Below are 22,942 nucleotides of genomic sequence, written 5' to 3' on the forward strand. Positions count from 1 at the left end.
CAGAAATTGTAAGGAAAAGAAAGGGATGGAGGGAGCTAGGCATGGTGGCCTGTGCCTGAGATCCCAGCTACTCGAGAGGCTGAGGCAGGAGGATTGCCTGAGCCCAGGAGTTTGAGGCTGCAGTGAGCTATGGTCCTGCAAGTGCACTCCAGCCTGGGCAACAGAAGAGAGACACCTCATCTCAAACAAAACAAAACCAAACCAGAATCAAACACCCAGTCATTGTGTTGCTAGAACCTCTTTCGGTTATTTCCTTAGCCTGACCATTGGGTTCTCTTTAATGTGCACTTACCTGCTCTCTACCCTCACACATATATATATATCCCCGCCTCAGCTGCCCTTTTTCTCTAACTCCTTCCCATTGCTCTGGAGAAGCCCAAGAAAGCAGTTTTGCATTTGCACACCCAGGACAGGGAACAGGGGAGGAGCCTAGGGATGCTAAGACATCCTTCTCCCTGGTGAGGCAAACTGGGAGAGCCTTTCTGAGCCTGGTCCTTGGAGGCCTGGGCCCTGCTAGTGTGGACATCAGAATTTAGGCTCCCAGCTGGACCCCTGCTTCTCTCTGCCTGGGTGTCAAGTTTCACAGGAAACAGCCAGTGCTTTGATCTTGGATGAGGCTGAGGACTCAGTGATGAGAGGACACAGAGCTCACCCCAGCCGTGTCTGCCCAGGAGATATGGAGGGCTCCTCTGCCGGGGATTGACCATCCATAGTCCTTGATCTCCCCCAGAAAGTCATAATAAAGCCCTTCCAGTTACAGTGAATCAGGGCTTATGTTCTAAAATACGTCCTGTTCAATATCATGGCCATTAACCATAATGGCTGATGAACACTTGAAATGTGATGGGATGACCAAAGAACTGCATTTTACATTTTATTTAATTTCAGGCCAGGCGCGGTGGCTCACGCCTTTAATCCCAGCACTTTGGGAGGCTGAGGCAGGCGGATTGAGGTCAGGAGTTTGAGACCAGCCTGGCCAACATAGTGAAAACCCATCTCGCCATAACAGAATGAGATTTCTTCTCAAAAAAAAAAAAAAAATTAGTAAATACATTTTAATTAATTTTAATTAAAATTAAAATTTTTATTGTCACACATGACCAGCGGCTACCTTATTAGACAGTAAGTTCTAGAAGAAGTAGGTCTCTGAGACAGCCATAGTGGCTAAATTATGATCTTTCTTTTTTTTCTGAGACAGAGTCTCACTCTGTCACCCAGGCTGGAGTGAGGTGGCACCATCTCAGCTCACTGCAACTTCTGCCTCCTGGGTTCAAGGGATTCTCTTGCCTCAGCCTCCTGAGTAGCTGGGACTAGAGGTGCCCGCCACCACGCCCAGTTGATTTTTTCTATTTCTAGTAGAGACAGGGTTTCACCGTGTTAGCCAGGTTGGTCTTGATCTCCTGACCTTGTGATCCGCCCGCCTCGGCCTCCCAAAGTGCTGGGATTACAGGCATGAGCCACCACACCCAGTCACATTATGATCTTTCAAAACTGCCTGTCTTCTTTCTAATGGGTGTACACACACAAATGCATACATGTAGAGACAAATAATACCTGGCATGTTTCAGAGAGCCCCTGGATACAACATCCTTTTGTTTAAAAATCTACTCTTTAAATATCCTTATCTCAAGTGAGGCAGAGCTGCCACTGACCACAAATGTGCTCCACGCAAGGCTTCTCTTAGTCCTTGCGTGATTGGAGATAAGTGGCTAAACCTCAGGAAACCATGCCCTTGGGAAACCTGTCTTGGCATCACAGTTCTCAGCATGCGGGGTCCTACTTGGGTGTGCCCAAGCTCCTCTGTGCTTCTCTCCTTCAAGAGGAACCTGATGGCCAGGTGCGGTGGCTCACACCTGTAATCTCAGTACTTTGGGAGGCCTAGGCAGGTGGATCACCTGAGGTCAGGAGTTCGAGACCAGCCTGGCCAACATGGCAAAATCTCGTCTCTACCAAATATGCAAAAATTTGCCAGGTGTGGTGGCGAGCACCTGTAGTCCCAGCTGCTCAGGAGGCTGAGGCAGAAGAATCACTTGAACCTGGGAGGTGGAGGTTGCAGTGAGCTGAGATCACGTCACTGCACTCCAGCCTGGGAAATAGAGCAAGATTTCATCTCAAAAAGAACCTGATGCCTGGTGGCTGGCCAGTGGGCACGCGTGTGTGAACAAGGTCCAGTCACAATGGTGTTCAGCTCACCCTGGTAGTTTTCATCTTATTCCCTATTCTGGATCCTATGGCTTGGCCTCAAATCACAGGAATCTGGGCCTTCTGCAAGAATAGGGGGGTGGGGTGCACTGGCAACTTTTTCATTCTCATTTTAGATAGGTACCATATATATATATATATATATATATATATATATTTTTTTTTTTTTTTTTTTTTTTTTTTTTTTGAGACAGAGTCTCACTCTGTTGCCCAGGCTGGAGTACAGTGGCATGATCTCAGCTCACTGCAAGCTTCACCTCCAGGGTTCAAGCAATTTTCCTGCTTCAGCCTCCTGAGTAGCTGGGATTACAGGTGCCTGCCACCACGCCCAGCTAATTTTTGTATTTTTAGTAGAGACAGGGTTTAGTCATGTTGGCCAGGCTGGTATCGAACTCCTGACCTCAAGTGATCTGCCTGTCTTGGCCTCCCAAAGTTCTGGGATTACAGGCATAAGCCACTGTGCCCGGCCCATTATGTATTTTTGAACAAGATTTGTGGGGATACTGCAGATGTACAGAGGTATTTACCAGATGTAAATAGGGTCCTCTTATCCCTTACCCCCACTTTCCCACTACCCTGAACCTGGGAGCGTGCTCTTGTCTGTGGAGTGAATGATCCAGCCTGGCTGAGGGCCCTCTAGGACAGACTGTCCACTGATGCTCTTTTCCCAGCCTCTCCTGCCCGCTTCCTCCAGCATCTCTCTTCCCTAGTCCCCTCTTGTCCAAGGTTCCCTGATGCATGCTTTGTTTTCTAGCACACTAACCTTTTAAAATAACTGTTTCCTAGCGTATCATAACCCAAGGATTTCAAATGTCTGGAAAGTATCCCTGCAGTGCCGTCTCCCCCAGCCTTGTGGCATGCGTGACTCTGCAGGCCATCTGAACAGCCCTCATCAACAGGGGTGTCATTGTCTTCCAGCCCACTCCATGCAGATGGGGACAGAGGCCCTCTGTGCAGGCCAGGATTTCCTGTGTGCTGGCTGCCCTCTCTCTAAATAGCCCAAGTAGTGCCCTCTTCTGCCTGGTGATGGTGATTCATGATGTTGTCTTTTTTTTTTTTTTTTTTTTTTTTTTTTGAGACGGAGTTTCATTCTTGTTGCCCAGGCTGAAGTGCAATGGCACAATCTCGGCTCATTGCAACCTCCATCTCCTGGGTTCAAGCGATTCTCCTGCCTCAGCCTCCTGAGTAGCTAGGATTACAGGCACCCGCCATCATGCCTGACTAATTTTTATATTTTTAGTAGAGATGAGGTTTCACTATGTTGGCCAGGCTGGTCTCAGAACTCCCTACCTCAGGTGATCCACCCGCCTTGGCCTCCCAAAGTTCTGGGATTACAGGCATGAGCCACTGCGCCCGGCCTGACTCATAGTGTCTTCTACAACCTGGTGCCTTATTTGTCTTTCTCTCTTGGTGGTAAAACATACTAAATGTAAAACTTACCATTGTAACCATTTTTAAGCGTATTATTCAGTGGCATTTAGTACATTCACATTATTGTGCCACCATCACCACTATCCATTTCCAGAACTTGTTTATCATCCCAAACAGAAACTCTATGCCCATTAAATAATAACTCCCCAATTCTCCCCCTTCCCTCAGTCCTTGGAAACCTCTATTCTACTTTCTGTCTCCATGAATTTACCTATTGTAGGTTCCTTATATAAGTGGAATTATACAATATTTGTACTTTTATGTCTGGCTTCTGTCACTTAGTATAATGTTTTCAAGGTTCATCCACATTGTAGCCTATGTCAGCATTTCATTCCTTTTTGTGGCTGAGTAATATTCCATTGTTCTAAGTATGTAGAGTACATTTTATTTATCCATTTATCTATTTATGGACAGTTGGGTTGTTTCTAGCTGTGGACTATTGTGAATAACGCCACTATGAACATTGGTGTACAATGACCTATTTGAGTCCTGTTTCCAATTCGTTGGGGTATATACCCATGAATGGAATCACTGGAGCATATGGTAATTCTGTGTTTAACTTTGAGGAACCACCAAACTGTGGTTTTTCACTGTGTTTCACTATCTTTTTCACAGTGGCTGTGCCATTTCACATTACCACCAACAATGAACTTTATTTTGTTTAATATCTTATTTTAGACTGCAGAAATAATGCATATTTCTTGTAAGAACACCAAAGGTTGCAGAGGTACATGAAGCAAAGAGAAGTTGCCCCCATGCAACCCTTCCTCTTAGGTAACTGCTGCCTGAGATTTGGTGCATATCCACCCAGACATCTTCCTGTGTGTACCCAAGTATACACATGGACATCCAGACATTTGAACAAAAATGGTATAGCGTACACATGGCCTGGCCACTTAGTTTATTTCATGCGATCCTATTTGGCACTGGAAGGTGTCTGCTGCATGTGGTCATGCCCTGTGTTGTTTATTGCATATAGGGTATTGAGAGACAAGTGGGTGGTTCCCCATTTTAGATCTGCATTTATGGCTTTGCACATTTGGGCCTACCTTTCACCAGATCACAGCCTGTTTGGGGAATGTGAGCTGAGCACGCACTGGGGAGGCCCTCCAGCCCAGAGCCACCTTCCCCACCAGCCTCAGTCTTTCCCGAGTTGCTTGCCACCCCCAGTGCAGCTAAACTGAGCTGAGCTGTGAGCTTCCTTGTGAAGGAGGGCCACCCACCTGGCCTCAGCATGCAGGCAGCGCAGCCAGGCATCCCCTCCCCTCTGGGAATACCGGAGTGACTTAGAGCTGGGTGGAGAGTTGAGCAGCAGGCTGGAGTGTGTGTGTGTGTGTGTGTGTGTGTGTGTGTGTGTGTGTGTCAGTCAGAGAGAGAGAAGCCGTCGCCATTAGCCTGCTGGTCTCTAGTGGTACCGGGTGGCACTGTTCTTCGTGGTGACTTGTAGGGCCCTCGAGGCGTACAGCCCCCTCGCTCACTCAGGAAGGCCCAGTTAGGCCTGGCAAAAGGCCACCTGTAAAGCCAGGGACCAGCCGGGCTTTCTCCAGCACGTTTTTCTGCAGAGCCCCGGGCAGCTGGTGGGAGAGTACAAAGAGGCCTGGAAATTCCATACACTGCATAATCAGCCCCTGCATCTTGGCCGCTTGACTCTGTTTATTGCTTCCTGTCCCCAAAAGCCCTTTACAAAAAGAGCCGCTTTCGTGAGGGGGTGAGTTGGACCTGGTGGGTGGCCTGCCCCTGTGGTCCCAGCACGGACGGAGCAGGCAGCTTCCCTAAACAAGCCACCTCTGCTGCAGCCACCCTGCAGAGCTGAGGAAGGGTGGGAATGAGGTCGCCCCCCACCGCCCCCCTGCCACGGTAGCGAGATCCACCGCCATGCCGGGCCCCTAGGGCCATTTACTTTGTAATTGCCAAAGGACAGGGTTCTTGTTTCTCCTAATTTCCTCGAAGGCCTCAAGGTTAAGCTCTCATGAAGTGCAGGAGGGGAGCAGAGTGAAATCTTAGCCTCTTGATGACCCCTGTGAAATGGGACAGGAAGCAAGGGCCCATTCCCCGGGAACGAAGGACAGGCCTGAGCCCCAGGGCTTATGAGGCTTGCTCAAAGCCTGTTTTTTTGTTGTTTGCATTATGTTTTTAGAATCAGATTTTTCCTTGTTGACTGACTTTTTTCCTCTGGTGACCATATTCCCTTCCTTCCCTCCCACTTCCCCAGCCTTCATCCCTCTTCTCCAGAAATCAGCCTTTCCCACCACTCCTGGTGGCTGACGTGTGACTTTTTAAGGGAACAGCTGCAGCTCTGAAAAGTTGCCCGAGACACAGTGTTTCAGGGTTGCTGGGTGCCCGTGAGGACAGTTATGGGTGTTTCCCTCGCCTAGGAGATGCGGTGGGGTTGGGGGGCCAGGACACCCGCATGGTTGGAGGAGAGGTGCCATCTTTTGGCAAGGGGGTGTAGGAAGGCAGCCTTCGTAGAGCTGGGGCTGCCCCCTGCCAGCTGGGGCGAGGGGTATCTTTCATCTCTCCCAGACACAGGGCTCCCACTGGGGTCTGGCTGCGCAGAGTCCCATCCTTCCCTCTGTGGCCAGCCTTGTGTCTCCTTCACTTGGTCTCCTTGACTTGGAACACCTTTGACCACAAAACCCTGATTTTTATGCCTGTTGGAAATCCTTTCTGATTTCTGTTTTTGAAACAGGGTCTCTCTCTGTTACCCAGGCTGGAGTGCAGTGGAGCCATCATATCTCACTGTAGCCTTGAACCCTGGGCTCAAGTACTCCTCCCATCTCACCCTCCTGAATAGCCGGGACTACAGGTGCACACCACCATGCCTGGCTAATTTTTCCTTTTGTATAGAGAAAGGTGCTCAAGCTGGTCTCAAGCTCCTGGCCTCAAGTGGTCCTCTCACCTCAGCCTCCCAAAGCACTGAGATTATATAGGTTTTCATCTACTGTGCCCAGTCTCTGATTTAAAAGACAGTGGAGATGAGTTGGCCTGTACTTTCTCTGTGGACCTGCTATATGGGGCCGTGGGTTGGCCTGCACTTTTCTGCAGGTGGCCTGTCTAAGCTGACTTCCACCTGGGACCTGTCTGTGTTTGAGCCTGTGCTTTGATTGTGCAATTCTGAGCCTGCCCCACCCTCCTAGCTCCTTCCTGAAAGTGAAATGCTACAGTCTTTGCTCAAGAACAAAGGCCTCAAGCTCAGCCCTGCATGTTAATAATTTTCAAGTGTGGTCACTTCCTCTTGCCTGGCCTGACTCACCCTGGCTGCTGCCCGTTGTGGCTGCCATGGAAATACAACTCGATGAGAGCCCAGACCAGGACAGGGAGGCCATGCTGTGGGTGGCAGTGGAGCCTGGCAAGGTGCCCTCCTGGCCTGGGACTGCTGTGGCAGAGGAAGCATGTGGTGGTGCCTCACCTGCCCAGCTCAGAGCTGAGGTGCCCCGTTGCTTTTTTACCTCCCTGCTGCCTGGCTGGCCCGCTGCACCTACACACTCAATGCAGCGGCTTCGCTCCTGCTCCTGGATGGCTGGAGGTGGGATCATTGCCAGGATGGCCTCACATGTGCCCAGGTCTCCTGGAAGACTCAGTTTCCCTCTTTGTCCCATGCAGAGGCGCAGAGGTTCATTATTGTAAGTGGGGTGACAGCGTGGTGAGGGGTTGGAGTGTGGGCTCTGGGGTGGAATCCTGACCTGGTTACTCCTGGCTGCGAGGCTTGGGGCAAGGTATTTAACTCCTCTGTACCTCAATCCCCTCCTCTGCAAAATAACAGTCCCTGCTTCATAGGATTGTTGTGAGGATGGCATGGCACCCAGGCCAGCTCTCTGCTATAGGGTTTGTACCCAGCCTGGAGCCTGGCTGAATGCAAAGGGTTTGGGGACTTTCCCGCAGCATCGTAAGCTGTTGAGTGCTGTGCACACATAAAGCACAATCATTGTGGATAGTCAGTGTGGTCAGAGTGAGAGGATGATCTCTCTTGGAATTCTCAAATGGCTAAGATCAGCAGATCCTGGCTACAGTTCACAGATGCTTCCCCTGTGGAAGCTGGGTTTTCATCCTTGCCTTTCCTGTTCATCCTTCCTCTTTAGTTATTTTGCACATGCACACAGGTTCACCATACACAAAGGTAGCATGAATCTCAATTCACCCCGTGTCCAGGCTGTGGGTCTGATAATCCCCACAACTCTACTGTTAGGGATCCACAGACCTTGAAGAATGAGGCAGTCATATGTTTGCCACCAGCAAGCAGTGTTCAAGCCCTACCTGAATGCATCATGGTCTTCTTTTTGAGACGGAGTCTTGCTCTGTTGCCCAGGCTGGAGTGCAGTGGTGTGATCTCAGCTCACTGCAACCTGCGCCTCCCGGGTTCAAGCACTGAATGCATCATGTGTTTTTTTTTTGTTTTTTTTTTTTTTTTTTTTGTTTTTTTTTTTTTGAGGTAGAGTCTCGCTCTTGTCTCCCAGGCTGGAGTGCAATGGCGCAATCTCAGCTCACTGCAACCGCTGCCTCCCTGCAACCTCTGCCTCCCGGGTTCAAGCAATTCTCCTGCCTCAGCCTCCCGAGTAGCTGGGATTACAGGTGCCTGCCACCATGCGTGGTTAATTTTTGTATTTTTAGAGATGGGGTTTAACTGTGTTTCACTGTGTTGGCCAGGCTGATCTTGAACTCCTGACCTCAGGGGGTTAGCCCGCCTCTGCCTCCCAAAGTGCTGGGATTACAGGTGTGAGCCACCACGCCTGGCCAATGCATCATGTTTTAATGATGATCATCAAAGGAGCCAAGGGACTGAGAAATGTCTAGCTGCTTCTGGAAGATTCTAGCAACTGCTGGCTGCTTTTCATGCTGTTTTCTCACATCCCTTAAGTCTGATTAAACTTGTAACCCATTTGTAGGCTGGGGCCATTTCGGCTACATCCTCTATACAGCCCAGTCCCTCATGCCCATTCTGTGCTGGGAGAGGGGGAGCACACCATTCACACCTCTCAGGTGGCTGCTTCCCTGTGACAAACAGAGTAGGTGCAAGTTTGGGCTTGTGAGGTGATTTGGCAGTGCCTTTGTTTGATGACTGTTGACTAAGCCCAGGTGTGCACACTCAATGTTTACAGAGTCCTGGTTGGCTCACGGCTGGGGCTGGAATGAAGAAAATAAATATTCAGGGGAGGGATAGGTGGCATGGACGATCCAGAAGTCATCTGTTTAGGGCCTAGAGCCAGAGGTAAGGTATTTTTGCAGGTTTCCTTAAGTCAACCAGACAGGAACTTTTTGTCATGAGTATCTACAGTGTGTGCTGGCTGCTATAGGGACCAAGCAGTCTGTGAAACTCAGTTTATATACCTGTGGACCAGCTGGGAACCTAGAGTGGACACAGAGGATGTTGGAGGTGAAAGGAGTCTTGGAGATTATTTAGTCCTACCCTCCCATTTTCCAGATGGAAACCTGGAGGCCCAGGAGGTAAAATGATTTGTCCGAGGTCACTTGGCTAATTAGTGATGGGACCAAAACTGGCATCCAGGTCCTGAACTGCATCACCTTGCAAGAGAGTGGTCCTCACACTTTCCTGTGCATGGGAATGACCCAGGGAGCTTGTTAGAAAGCAAATCCCCAGGCCATGTCCTCAGAGATTCTGATTTAATAGTGGGTTAGAGAATATGGGGAGTCTGAGGAAGGTGGTCGCCACCACCCTCTGAGATACACTGCTATAGTGCAAAGAGCATTTGACTTCTTAGACTGATGGAAAAGCTCATTGCATTTCCTGAAGCCTCATCAGTAGCAGTGAGCGGAACAGGCAGAGATGCAAACAACTTGAGAGATGGGAGCATGAGGGATTAAACCCAGGCTTTAAAATGCATTGCAAGTAACTGGTATGTCAGGAGACTTGACATGTACATGCAATTTAAATGTGGCGCAGTCCTGGACAATCTCTAGGTCACACACGACTCGGTGTATCTATCTATAAAATGGTCATGATGATGGTGGAGGGTAATAACCTACATTGTCACGAGGATTAAACGATGTGATGCATGAGAAGCACTTTGCCTAGCACTCGCTAAATGGCAGCTTCTCTGATTATGCATAATTGCTGGGGGTGGATGAGGGCAGGTTTCTGTTTAATGCCTTTACATAATGGACTTCTGCTGAGGGTTTCATTTGAAGAAAGGGGTTCTGGTTCTGTAGCTAAAGAAAGTGTACAGACCCTTCCATCCCTGGGGGACTAGGATGCAGCAGGCTGTTTCTGCAGAGGATTCATCCCAGTTTGCACCTTTCTCTGGTCCTGACCTACTCCGCCAGCCCCCACCTATATATCCCTGGAAGATTTCAATGATCAGACCAAACAGGGACTGTTTCTCTCCGTTTTCTAGAAGTAGAGATTGAGGCCCTCGGGAGGCAAAGGAGGCTGGTTATGGGACCTCTAAGAGCTCTTGTTCCCTTCCCCTGATTGTTAGATTTGGGGCCGAGGCTACCAGCCCCAGCTGGCCTGAAGTCCTTCCCTGCGCTGCCTTCTAGGAGCTGGGCCTGCAGGGAACCAGGAAGCTGGTGTCTTGGCCAGGGTGTGCCACTTCCTGGTTCTGGCCAGTTTTGCTGCCAGTCAGGTCAGCCTGACCTTACCAATGCTGTAAAATCCATTCTGGGTACAGATGGGGGAAGAGAGGGATCCCAAGGCCTCATCTGGCCCTGCTATCGGCTTAATGAAGGGGGTGGCTTGGAGGGTGGGCTGTGGGAGGGCTGAGGGTGCTGTCAGTGCACACTAGTAAGTGCGTATAGAAGAGTGACTGTAATTTTAGCTTCAGAGTTGGGCGAAGAGGGGAGTAGTACATTGAGTGCCTGGGCTGCGTGGGATGGTTCAAGAAAAATCCTAAAGCGGTGTCTGTGTCCTATGGCTGCGAGGGCCTGGGAGGAGCATGTGGCACTGTGCAAGTGAATGGGGTTGAGTGAGCTGGTGTGTGTGGCAATGAGTGGGAGCCTGTGAGCACATGCAGGCATGTGAGCTGTGTGCTGGCATGTGTTGCTGTATGTGCCCATACAAGGAGAGAGCACTGGCCAGGAGTCTCACGATCTGGGTTCGAATCCCAGTGCTGCAGCCACTGGGCTCTGTGACCTTTGGCAACATGCACCATCTGGAAGTGAGAAAATGAGGTTTCTCCTGCCTCCCTAACCGTGGCAGCTCCAGAGTATATGTGTGGGCACGTGGGTGTGCGGATGGGCCGGAGAGGGGACCTAGGCAGCTGGCATCTGGGCGCTCCTGACTGTGCAAGGGGAGCTCTGCTGCTACACAGGCAGAGCAGGGGCCGAGGCCGGGCGGAGGGAGCAGTCTGTGGTTGGGGGGGGGTAGTTGGCCCAGCAGTAAGTGGCTCTAAACTATCCCATCTGCTGTCTGGGCTGGGCCCGTCTCACTCTGGGTGGAATTTCTGATGGTGCCCCGGCTGCCTGAGGCGGGTGGCCTCCCAGCCGCAGCTGCTGCCTGCTCTTCTGAAGCTCAGCCCTGGGCCAGCCACCCCTCCCTCCCAGCTTCTGTTCCTCTGCCCTGGGCCTGCATTCCTCAGCTGCCAGAGAAGGCATTTCTGAGAGGGCCACTCTGCCTGTGCTCCTGCTGCCCAGGGCCCATGGAGCCCCTCCCCTGGGGGGCAGTTCCAAGCCACCTCCTTCCCCTGGGTAGGAGTGGGCACCCTGCATTATTCCAATCACTTCTCCTACCCTTGGAAGCTTAGCTGGAGGGCAGGGTATTGGCTGCTGGCCCAGCTCCCTGCTCTTCCCTTAGGGTCCCTGAGCTCTCCCAGCCTGAGGTCGTAGAGGTCCCTGAGTAGGGAGGCCTTTACACTGCACATTCGCTCCCTTCAGGGCTGGATTCAAGGTCATATTCCCAGGCCAGACGTCTGGGCCAGACTCGAGACTCAGCCCCTTGGAACTATATGGCCTTGGGGTGCTATGGCCTGTGCTCCTAGAGTCTTACCAATAGCTGCCCCTGACTGACAGCTTCCCTTGTGGGGTGCTGTGCATGCCACCACAGTGAATCCCCTGCAGGAGCTCCATCTGAGATGGTATAGGTATCCCCATATTATAGATAAGGAAATATGCTCAGAGCAATCCTGCTTGCCCAGTAAGCTGCAGGATCAGGAGGTAAACAGAGGACTGCCCAACTCCTGACCACTCAGGCTAAAGCCCCACTCCTCACCACTCAGCTCCATGGCTTCCTACCCCAGACATAGCACCAGTAAACATCAACTTGTGGTTTCCCCTCCACCAGGAGTTTCCTGGCCAGACCCCCAGCCCTGCTGTGCCCCAACAGTCCCTCCACACCATGGTTCTACCTCTGAAACAGCTATGCTATGAGCCAGCACTTTGCCCACTCAACCCTCATTCCTTCCCTGCATCCCCAGCAGGAGGCAGGTGGGTCCCTGACCAAGGTTGGAGGGTGCCCCACGGGGGTGCGGTGACTGGAGAAAGCCTGCCTAAATGATTAGAGCAGGAAGGATTGGGTTGGGATTCTTAGGATTGAAAAGGTTTAAAGCCCTGGAGCCTCTGGGGTTTGCTTCCTTAAGATTTTTTCTACCATAATTCAGTTTTTTTTTTTTTTTTAGACCTAGTCTTGCACTGTCGCCCAGGCTGGAGTGCAGTGGTGCAATCTCGGCTCATTGCAACCTCTGCCTCCTGGATTTGAGTGATTCTCCTGCTTCAGCCTCCCAAGTAGCTGGGATTACAGGCCCCTGCCACCACACCCAGCTAATTTTTTGTATTTTTAGTAGAGATGGGGTTTCACAACATTGGCCAGGCTGGTCTCGAACTCCTGACCTCGTGATCCACCTGCCTCAGCTTCCCAAAGTGCTGGGGTTACAGGTGTGTGAGCTACTGCACCTGGCCATAATTCAGGCTTTTAAAAATTTTGTTTTAATTAGAGAGTAAAGACATTCTAGAAAAACTTTTAATTAGAGACACTATAGGTTGGAAATTAAGCAGATCATGGACTCCGGGGCCAGACTGTTTGGATTCCACATCTGGCTCTGCCACTGACTGTGTGACCTTGTGTAAGTTATTTAATCTCTCTGAGCCTTAGTTTTCTTTTCTGTGAAGTGGATGCATTCATTGCTGTACTGTGGGGATTCGATGAGATAATGCATGCCAAGTGTATAGAAAATGCATGCACCTAGCAAGTGCTCATAGATGTTTGCTGTAATTATTATTAAATAGTAACTTATGTCTGTTGTAGATAATAGAATATGCAAAAGACATGGCTGGGTGCGGTGGCTCACACCTGTAATCCCAGCACTTTGGGAGGCCTAGGCAGGCGGATCATCTGAGATCAGGAGTTCGAGACTAGCCTGGCCAACATGGTGAAACCCCGTCTTTACTAAAAATACAAAAAATTAGTTTGGCATGGTGGCACGTGCCTGTAGTCTCAGTTACTCTGGAGGCTGAGGCAGGAGAATCACTTGAACCTGGGAGGCAGAGGTTGAAGTGAGCTGAGATCACGCCACTGCACTCCAGCCTGGATGACAGAGAGAGACTCCATATCAAAAAAAAAAAAAAAAAGCAAAAGATATAAAAATCACTGGCAATGCTATTAATGTTCTCAGTAATCCAATAATAATAGATTATTTGCATATTTTATTTTTAAATTAATAAATGAGTATCAATCAAAATTTTAAAGGTATACAGGAATCTATAGTGGAAAAGTTTCCCTGATCTATCTCTTATGACCCAGTTCTCCCCAGGGGAAACATGTAAGTTTCTTGTGAATCCTTTCAGAGTTCATACACACACACACACACACACACACACACACCCACCCCATAATGCACTGTAGTAGAGTGACTATACTCATTGTTTGGTACCTTGCATTGTTCCCTTAGGTCTTGGGCTAAGGAGACATATTGAAATCCCTCATTTTTGTTTGTTATTGAATAGCATTATATATAGAGAGGAGGATGCTGATAATGTATCATATTTTCATCAGCCTGCTACTGGGTAGACTTGTAGAGTGTTTCCAGTCTTCTGCTGTTACACTTACAAGGAATATCCTTATGCACATACACAGTTGCAAACATATCATCTGTAGGTAAATTTCATAGAAGTGGAATTCCTGAATCAGTAGGTAGGTGCAAAGTGTGCCTTAGTGTGGAGGGTAGGGGCAGGGGTTGGGAGTTCTGTTTGCAGGACCCTCCTCTGCCCATCCCGAGCGCTCCTTTCTAATCATGGGTTCCTTGGCCTGGATTACCTGGGCATGTTCAGATGCTAAATTGTGGGGCATTGATTGCTGCCTATCCTGGGGGCCCAGAGGTGTCTCCTGCTGCTGTCCAGATCTCAGAACTCAGCCTGTTGGAGGGCTTCAGCCTGACTGCCTATAGGAGAAGCCCAGGGAGGAGCAGCTGACCCCTTTTCCCAAGAAGCTGGGCCTGGTCCAGTATGAGCTCATGCCTGGAGCCAGCCCAGCTTCCTTGGCCGTGCACCTGAGTTACTGGTGGCCTCCTTCCTCCAGCATGGGCCCTTTGACTTGGTAGCATGAACGCACGTGTTCCTGCCAGCCCAGTGGGGTCCCCTAGAGCTGTGGCACCTGCTGGGGGGGCAGGGGGGACAGTAACCCCCCTCATCCACTGAGGTTTGATCTCCTCCCAGGCACCTGAGTCGAATATCTTGGCTGAGCTGGTGGCTTTTGTTTATGGAGAGAGGGACTGTTGTGGAGATAGTCCCCAGCCAGCCCAGGTTGTGGTGGAAAACAGTTGGTTGCTCAGGCAACTTGACAACTTCAGTAGGGTGGGAAAAAGTGTTTGTGAGGAAACTGCCACAGTGTTGTCTTCTCCCTTGCTTCCTGGACATAAGCACCATCCCTTATACCTCCAGCGGCACCCAGGCACCCCCAGCCTCTCCAGGGGCAGCCCTGCCCTTTAGAATTCAATTTAACTCCCAGTTATTGGGTTCTTGCTGTGTGCCCACCTCTGTGCTTGGCTCTAGGGAGTATGGAATGGTGATCAAGCCCAGTGGATACAGAGCGTGAAATCTGGAATCGGACCCTCTGGTTTCAAATTTCAGCTTGGCCGCTTAGCTGTGTGACCTTGAACAAGTTACTCAACTCTTCTATGCCTCATTTTTCTACTATAAAGTGGAAACAGCAGTAGTAATATGCACCTCATAGAGCTGTAGAGAGGATGAAGAGAGTTAACATGCAATAAGGCACTTCGAGTCGTGGCTAGCATATAAGGAAGCAGGCAATAAGTGTTATCTATTCTCATTATGACTGTTATGACCATTATCTTGCTAAGATGAACCAAACAAATGACATGTTTCTCTGCTGAGGAGCCTCATCTTGGATCTTTTTCACTGGAAGGCAGTGTTGGCTTCTTGATGGTGCCTTTTGTGGCAGCCACGCCTGATATTTGGGCCTCAGGAGCAGAGATGAATGATGATATCCTTAGGACTGAGGCTCTGGGACCAATTTGTCCATGAGGGACCTCATTCACCTCCTCTGGAACCTCTTGCCCTCGTCCCTGCCCCACATCTCCCATTGGCTACAGACATGGCCACAAGTGTTGAGGCAGGAGAGAGAAAAATTAGAAAAGAAAAGGTCTTTTTTTAATCTTTTTTTTTTTTTTGAGACAGAGTCTCACTCTGTTGCCCAGGATGGAGTACAGTGGTGTGACCTTGACTCACTGCAACCTCCGCCTCCTGGTTCAAGTGATTCTTGTGCCTCAGCCTCCCAAGTAGCTGGGATTACAGGTGCGCACCACCACACCAGGCTAATTTTTGTATTTTCAGTAGAGACGGGGTTTTACCATGTTGGCCAGGCTGGTCTCGAACTCCTGACCTCAGATGATCTGCCCACCTTGGCCTCTCAAAGTGCTGGGATGACAGGCATAAGCCACCAAGCCTGGCCTTTCTTCTGATTTTTAAAGGTTAAAAACAAATTTTAAAGGAAGGCCCCACCCTTACAGATCTAAGTGATAGGGGTGGGGGTGACCAAGGCGTCATGCCATGCCCAGCCTGCACAGCTCATGGGGTAGCCTTTGGAAGGCAGGGGCTGCCCCTAGCCTCACCCCTGCCGGCAGCCCTGCTGGGTGGGCATAGAAACCAGGTGTCCTGTTTCTCTGGGTGACAGTGGGGCTTCTTGCTGGCAAAGAGCTTGAGGAGTCCTTTCATCAAATCCTCATGGTTTTGTTTTGTTGTTTTGTTTTTGAGACGAAGTATTGCTCTGTCACCCAGGCTAGAGTGCAGTGGCATGATCTTGGCTCACTGCAACCTCCACCTCCTGGGTTCAAGCAGTTCTCTGCCTCAGCCTCCCAAGTAGCTGGAATCACAGGTGCCCAGCACCATGCCTGGCTAATTTTTGTATTTTTAGTAGAGATGGTGTTTCACCATTTTGGCCAGGCTGGTCTTGAACTCCTGATCTCCTGATTCACCTGCCTTGGCCTCCCAAAGTGCTGGGATTACAGGCATGAGCCACCACACTGCCAAATTCTCATGTTTTACAGATGTAGAAGAGATCAGTGGTCCAGAGAAGTACCCAAGGTCACACAGCAGCGCATGACAGCATTGTCTGTCTCCCCTGCCCTCCTCCTCCTCCCCTAAGGTCCAGCAGTCTCTTTTCTCCAATGGCTGTGCCCGAGGGTCCTCTTTGCCCTTCCTGGCTGCCTGGGGGCGGGCACAGGTGTGGCTGCCCAGCAGCTCTGGGGGCCTCGGGAATGAGGCTGGCTTTGTTGCAGCCCCAGCAGCTGTGGCCATTTGGGTCGAGTTTCCATTAAGCCTTTTCCGAGCCTTGGGCAGGAGCAGGAGGCTCAGCGTTTAAAGGTCACCCGGCTTTTGAAGCTGCAGCGACATTAATAGCTTGGGAAGAAAACAAGCCTGTGCAGGGGCAGGAGGACAAGGCGTCTCTGTCAGGGCTGCCTGACACACACACACACACACACACACACACACACACACACACACACACACACCCTGAGAGCCTCTATCTGTCTCTTGCTCTCCTCTCCCCTTCCTTTCACCCCCTTTTGGGGCCTCTTCAGCTCTGAAGCCAAGAAGCTCAGGCAGATTTCCCTGCACCCCACCCGCTCTGAGGTGACAATTGGCCGAGGATGCAGCTGCCCCAGCCCAGCAGCCTCTGCCATTACCCACTTGAGATTTCCGCAGGACTCAACCATGGTTACACAAGCCTCCCAGGGTCATATGACCTCATTCTGGCCCCACTGGCTTTTGCAGCCTGGATTCCTAATGAGACAGTGAGCCTGGGCTGCGTCTCCCCATACGGGAAATGAGAGCACTGGCAAGTGGGTTGTCTTGCATGCCAATTCTAATCACTTGGTCGTGGCTTGCGCAGAGGCCGTGTTGCAGAGGGTTCTGAGGTTGTGTGGGTTCTGTAGGACAGTAATACCTGGATGGATTAGTGATGTCTGCCAAGGACGAGGGCTAGAAGGTGGTGGCACATGTGCCACAGATCTCCCACCTAGGACTAAACGATTTGACAACTCTGCAGGTCTTGGGTACTAAGACCCCTGAGGCAATTGGGTGGTTCTTCTCCCTTTTAGTCAGTCCAAGTGTGGGGGTGGGGCACATTCTTGGGTTCTGAGAGAAAAGCCACTCTGGCCCTTTCCCTGGGAACTGCCCAGGCCTGAGCTCTGGGACACCACCTAGTGGCCTGGTTTGGCAGTGCCACTGGGCTGGGCCCAGATCTTAGGCAAGAAGCAAATCCCTCTGCAGGTAGGCATCATGACAATCACAGATGGACGCAGGGTCTGCTTCTTGGTGATTTTCAGAGGAGGGAGGCTGGGGTGTGCAGAGACAGAGCTGGTCTGAGGAGTCCTACCCTCCTTCCAGAAGAGTGACCTCTGGGTGGGGCACAGGAAGGTGCTGGCTGTTGGGACCTGTGGCTTCCTGTTCTAACTCCCACCTTTCAGGGTTGGGCCCTGATCCTCTTGGGGGGCAGAATGGAAGGTGAAGTCAGATCTAGGAGGGGGTTGACCTCCTGCCCCCGGTGCTGGCATTGGCTTGGAAAGGGGCAGCCTGCCATCAGCCTTGTGTCCATGTCACTGGGCTGCCTTGGCCTCAGACCCCTTGTCTCTGAAGTGAGATAATAACACATTTCCTTATATATCTTATAGGTTTGTTGTGAGGAGTAAATGAGTATGTGGGGGAGAGAGGGCTTTGGAAACTGAAAAGCCCCCCGCCCACCATTGCTGTGAGCCAGAGGAGGAAGGGAAGGGAGGGAAATGCACAGTTACTGCACTCCTCCATCTTTCCTTCCCTTCTTTACTCATTCGCCTCATAAATACCTATTGACCATGCCAGGCACCGATTCGGGCACAGGGGATACCACAGTGAGTATGGCAAAGCCCCTGCCCTCATGGAGCTTACATTCTAATGGAGAAGATATCAGTGACAAATGTATAATATCCATGGTGGTCTGTTTCATGAACAGGACAGGTAAGCCTAAAGGGTTAGGAACACTGGGATGTTGGGGGGTGGACTTGCCTCTTTGGTCCCCACTCAAGGTGATGGTTGAGTAGGGACCAGAAGGAAGGGAGCTGTGTAGATATGTGGGAGCAGAACATAGCAGGTGGTGGAAAAAGTAAGTTCAGAGGCCCCTGGGTGGGAGTGTGCCTGGCTCATTGGTGGACTAGCAATGATCCAGGTAACTGCCGAGAGTGAGGCTCTCTCCGTATGTGTGCATGCATATTTGACAGCAAGGTCAAAAGGTGTCATGGGCAGGACCATGTGGGTTGGCCACAGTAAAACTCTGGGTATTCTGGGAACATGGGAACCACTGGGAGGTGTGGAGCAGAGGAAGGGCATGACCCCTGCGATGAGGGGTCTCTAGGCTGGCAAGTGGGAGGCAGGGAGCTAGGGAGGGCGTGGTAGCTGTGGAGGTGGTGAGGAGTGGCCACATTCAGAAATCATTTGGCAGACGGGGAAGACAGGCTTTGCCATAGATTGGACACAGAGTGTAAGAGAATGAGAGCGCTCCAAGATGGCTCCAAAGGTTTTGGCCGAAGCCAGGGAGAGTTGCCATTAACAGAGATGGAGAAGGCAGGGGAGGAACAGGTTGGGGTTGGAGGGAATCCCAGGTCGGATGGATCCATGTCGTTGGAGCTGCTGTTGGGTGTCCAAGTGGAGGCAGCAGGAAGGTTGTATGAGTGTGGGGTTGAGGGGAGTGCCCACAGGAGAGGCTGGAGCACATGAGAGCCAGTGTTCAGTATGCACATGGTATTCCAAGGCGTGGGGCTGGATGAGATTGCTCAGGGAGTGAGTCTACCCCGGGAAAAGGTCCCAGGCCTGTGCCCGAAGCCACAGCAGCCTGTCTCATTGGGTGCTTATTATGCTCCAGGTACCCATGTACGTTCTATGAATACTCCTTCCAAGGAGGTGCTCTCCCTATGTCTACAAATGAGGGAGCTGAGGTTCAAAGAAATGAAACAATTTCCCCAAGTCACACAGCCTTACTAGGGTCAGAAAGTGCACCCAGGGCTCTGGCTCCCCGGCTCTCACAGCCCCCATGCAGACCGTCGCTGGCCTTGATGCGCCAGGCAGGAGGCTGGCTGGGATGACCTTGGGCAAGGCCAGATGAACTGCACTGGGGCAGCTTGCCCACCTCCGTGGGCCAAGCCGGGAGTGACTCAGGCCTTGGCTGCGTGCTCATGCTAGGAGAGGAGGTTGGCTGTTTGCCGCCCCTGCCAGGCCTGGATTCCTTTACAGGGGAGGTGGAGAGCCACTCTGATCCTGGCTCCCTGGGACCTGGAGGAGGACAGGTGTGGGGTTTCTGCTTCCCAGGCCCCAGGTCATCCACAACCATGAGTTCAGGGGAGCCTCTGAGTCAGCTTCCAAGAGGTCTGATAAGCCCAGTGGGTTGTTTGCTTCCTTTTTCAGAAGCCAGTCAGGGGTTATCTCCCTTTGTTTCCCTACCAGTGCTCAGCAGCTGGGGTTCTGAGAGGTGGTATGGTTTCTCCAAGGTCACAGATCCAGCTCTGGAGCAGAGCCAAGAGACCTTGCTACCATGCTGTCTGGGTCATGTTTCCTCTGCCGAAGTGTCCTCTGGGCTATGCCCAGTCTCCTGAACCTGGGGCACACATGGCTGAATTTCTTATGCTCCTTGGCTCATAGCCCTGTGAGCCTTACTTGGCATTTTTTGCCTCTTAGGAAGTGGGTTCCTAATTCTGGCTTCTCCACGTACTGGCTGTGTGACTTTGGGCAGTTTACCTAACCTCTCTGAAGTGGTTCCCACAGCTATGAAATGGAGGCAGCAACACCTGTCTCATGGAGTTGTAGTAAAGATTAAATGTGAAAGCACGTGGCAAAAGCTCATAAACCTGTCGCCTACTTGCCTCAATCCTTTCAGGTATTTTAAACTGCTTTTCATTTGAGCAGTGCTAGTTACAAAAGGCAGCCTGGCAGGGACAACTCTGAGCCTGCTCCCAGGCACACCACAGCCAGGGCCTCAGACTCTGCCCTGAACTTAGCCAGGGGGAGAAAGGGAAAGTGCTCTGAGAATTGGGAACCTCTATAGTCCACCTGGTTCTATAGGCAGCCTGGGAGTCTCAGACCTTATAAAGTCTTGTGGAAATGGTGCTTCTGTAAATCAAAATGTTTCCCATTACTGTTTCTGAGCCACTCTCCTCATCTACAGAACCACCCTTTAATAGAAAAGTCTAGACTTTGCCTTTACTCACTGTGTGTCCTCAGGCAACTCCCTCCTAAACTTGGGTCTCAGGCTCTTCACCTGTAATGTGAGGCGGGGTGTGGGCCTGGGCTGGAGTTGTCAGTCCTTTACATTTTGTGGTCCCCACAAGGATGCTTTCAATGCTTTGCACCTGGGCCAAATGGAAGCGGCTGCATGAGCTGCTGTGTCTCCAGTTGCCCAGGCCAGCCCAGCCTCCCCCGGGGCCGTGAGGATCGATATTTCCTTCCAGAGGCCTGAAAGAGTTCCAGGGATTGACATCCAGGTGCTGGGGAAAACTCCCCTAGAATTTCCCTACCCCATCCCCCTGCGGGGGCAGCTTGGCCAGTTTACCCACTGCTCCTGGCTCTCTACCAGCCTCCTGGGGCAGTGATAACTCGAATGCCACCTTCTAGGCAGTGTGCTGAGGATTATCTTATTTCATTCCCATTGAAACCCCCTAAGGGGTGCATCGAGATGAGGACATAGGGCCATGGAGAGGATGGGAGACTTGCCTGAGGCCCCACAGCTGGGGAGTGCGGAGGGGGACCTGCAGCCCTGTCTGAACCGGTGCGTGCTTCCTATAAGTGGCTTCTGGAGCTTCTCAACACTCAGAGAGGCCCAGAACCCGAGGGAGCTGTCCAGAGGGCTGCTAATGGGGACAATGTAGGTCTTGCCATCTTCCTTCTTCCTCCCCTGGGGATGGCCCAGGTCATCTTTCTCTGAGAGATTGCCTTTGGCAGAGTGAGAGCCGGGTCCCTGCATCTCTCTTAGTAAATTACCGGAGGGGCAGGGAGATGATTGATGGCTTTACTCCAGAAGGCCTTACACAAGTCACTGACCCCTGTGTGTGATGACACTAGGGCAGCAGACAGTAGCCCAAGGCATCAGCTTCTGGGGCCTCCTGGCCCTGAGGTCTGTGTTAGAGACTTGAGGGCAGGTTCCCAGAGCCCAGGACAAAGGCGGTTGTCAGGGTGGAGCCCTGCCTCGGAGGGCATTTTGGCTGAGGCGAAGCTGCATACTCTTCTGTAGGAGATGTGGGTGTGGGGGTGTTGGGGTGTCTAAAGCCAGCTATGGGAAACCATGTCATACTTGGCTACCTTCCTGTGTTCCTTCTCACAGCAAAACTCTCTTGGACTGATCATTTGAGGTGTCTCCTTGTGAAATGGCTTTGGCCCCTCTGGGCTCTGACTTGCTCATGTGGGAAGAGATGGGATAGAGGGAGTTAGATAATAAATCATGCTTCACTCAGTCAACAGAATACTATTCAGACACTAAAAATGATGGCGTAGCCCTACATATTCTGACATGGGAAGATGGCCACAATATCTTATGTGGAAAACACTAGTTGCATAGAATTTATGGTTTGATTACATTAGTAAAATAAATTCATTTATGGTGGTATATGCAAAGAAAAAATAATGCCAGGCGCAGTGGCTCATGCCTGTAATCCCAGCACTTTGGGAGGCCGAGGCAGGTGGATCACTTGAGGCCAGGAGGTTGAGACCAGCGTGGCCAACATGGTGAAACCCCATCTCCATTAAAAATACAAAAATTAGCCCCAGGCGTGGTGGCACATGCCTGTAGTCCCAGCTACTCAGGAGGCTGAGGTGGGAGAATTGCTTGAACCTTGAAGGTGGAGGTTGCGGTGAGCCAAGATCGCGCCACTGCACTCCGGCCTGGGCTGGAGCCAGACTCCATCTCAAAAAAAAAAAGAAAAAATGAAAAATTGAGATGTAGACACACCGGAGTGTGAGCAGGTTTTCTCAGGGTTTTGATGTGCTTACAAAAACATCTTGGCCAGGCGTTGAGGCTCATGCCTGTAATCCCAGCACTTTGGGAGACCAAGGTGGGCAGATCACCTCAGGTCAGGAGTTTGAGAACAGCCTGACCAACATGGCAAAACCCCATCTCTATTAAAAATACACACACACACACACACACACACACACAAAAGGCTGGGTGTGGTGGCGTGCACTTGTAGTCCTAGCTACTTGAGAGTTTGAGACAGGAGAATTTCTTGAACCTGGGAGGCAGAGGTTGCAATGAACCAAGATTGCACCACTGCAGTCCAGCCTGGGCAACAAAGGGAGACTAAAAAAAAAAAAAAAAAAAAAAAAAAAAAAAAGGAATATTTCTATATTAGCTGTTAAGATTGTGACTCCAAGTCCTAGAAAAGTGAAAACAGGTTTGCACCTGTTTCATCAAACTCAAGAATATTATTTGATGGAATGGTCTCTTAAAATCTGCCACTTTTCTACAATTAATGAAATTACTGTAAGGCTTGGAGTAGGCATGAAAAAGTCAGAGGTGGTGTTTTTAGGCACACTCCCTTCCCAGTGGTCTGTGCTAACAGAAATGCAACCTTGGCGGTGGTTTACATGCGTAGGTTTGAGTGGGCCAGGCAGTTTTCTGTGGCAGATTCAGGTCCCTCATTGTGCTTGCTATTCAGTTCCACCCATACATGTTGTCAGGACACTGTGCTGACCCTGGGGGCTGAGGGACACACATTGGCTGGGGCAGGGGAACTGGGCGTGGTGGGGATAATAACAGAATTTATGATGTATATGGTTTCTCAAGACAACTTTGAGAAAAAACTTCTGGGATTTTAAAAAATATTTAGGGACACTGAGTGTTCCACAAGAACAAACATGTCTGTGATATAAATAAAACATGTCGGCCTGA

At 50.8% G+C, this 22,942-nt stretch overlaps 1 protein-coding gene and 1 long non-coding RNA gene across 13 annotated transcripts in view; one reads left to right on the plus strand and one right to left on the minus strand.

Annotated features, from left to right (window-relative positions):
- CUEDC1 (CUE domain containing 1) overlaps positions 1-22,942 on the plus strand; it is a 93,992-nt gene that overhangs the window by 46,051 nt on the left and 24,999 nt on the right. For 2 of the 12 annotated variants that reach the window (XM_028836302.2, XM_077970987.1), the window contains exon 1: positions 6,865-7,256. The exons of 9 other annotated variants lie outside the window; for them this stretch is intronic. The gene's annotated coding sequence lies outside the window, so the exon portion shown is untranslated. Of the gene's footprint in view, positions 1-6,850; positions 7,257-22,942 lie in introns of those variants that run through there. One more of the 12 variants, XM_028836303.2, reaches the window with a different exon arrangement.
- LOC144335526 (uncharacterized) lies at positions 14,789-21,986 on the minus strand. The gene is made up of 2 exons (XR_013406455.1): positions 21,717-21,986; positions 14,789-16,014 (listed from the first exon to the last, which is right to left on the minus strand). It is a non-coding gene; the product is annotated as an uncharacterized LOC144335526 (long non-coding RNA).

This window comes from Macaca mulatta, chromosome 16 (assembly GCF_049350105.2).
Source record: "Macaca mulatta isolate MMU2019108-1 chromosome 16, T2T-MMU8v2.0, whole genome shotgun sequence".
NCBI lineage: Eukaryota > Metazoa > Chordata > Mammalia > Primates > Cercopithecidae > Macaca > Macaca mulatta.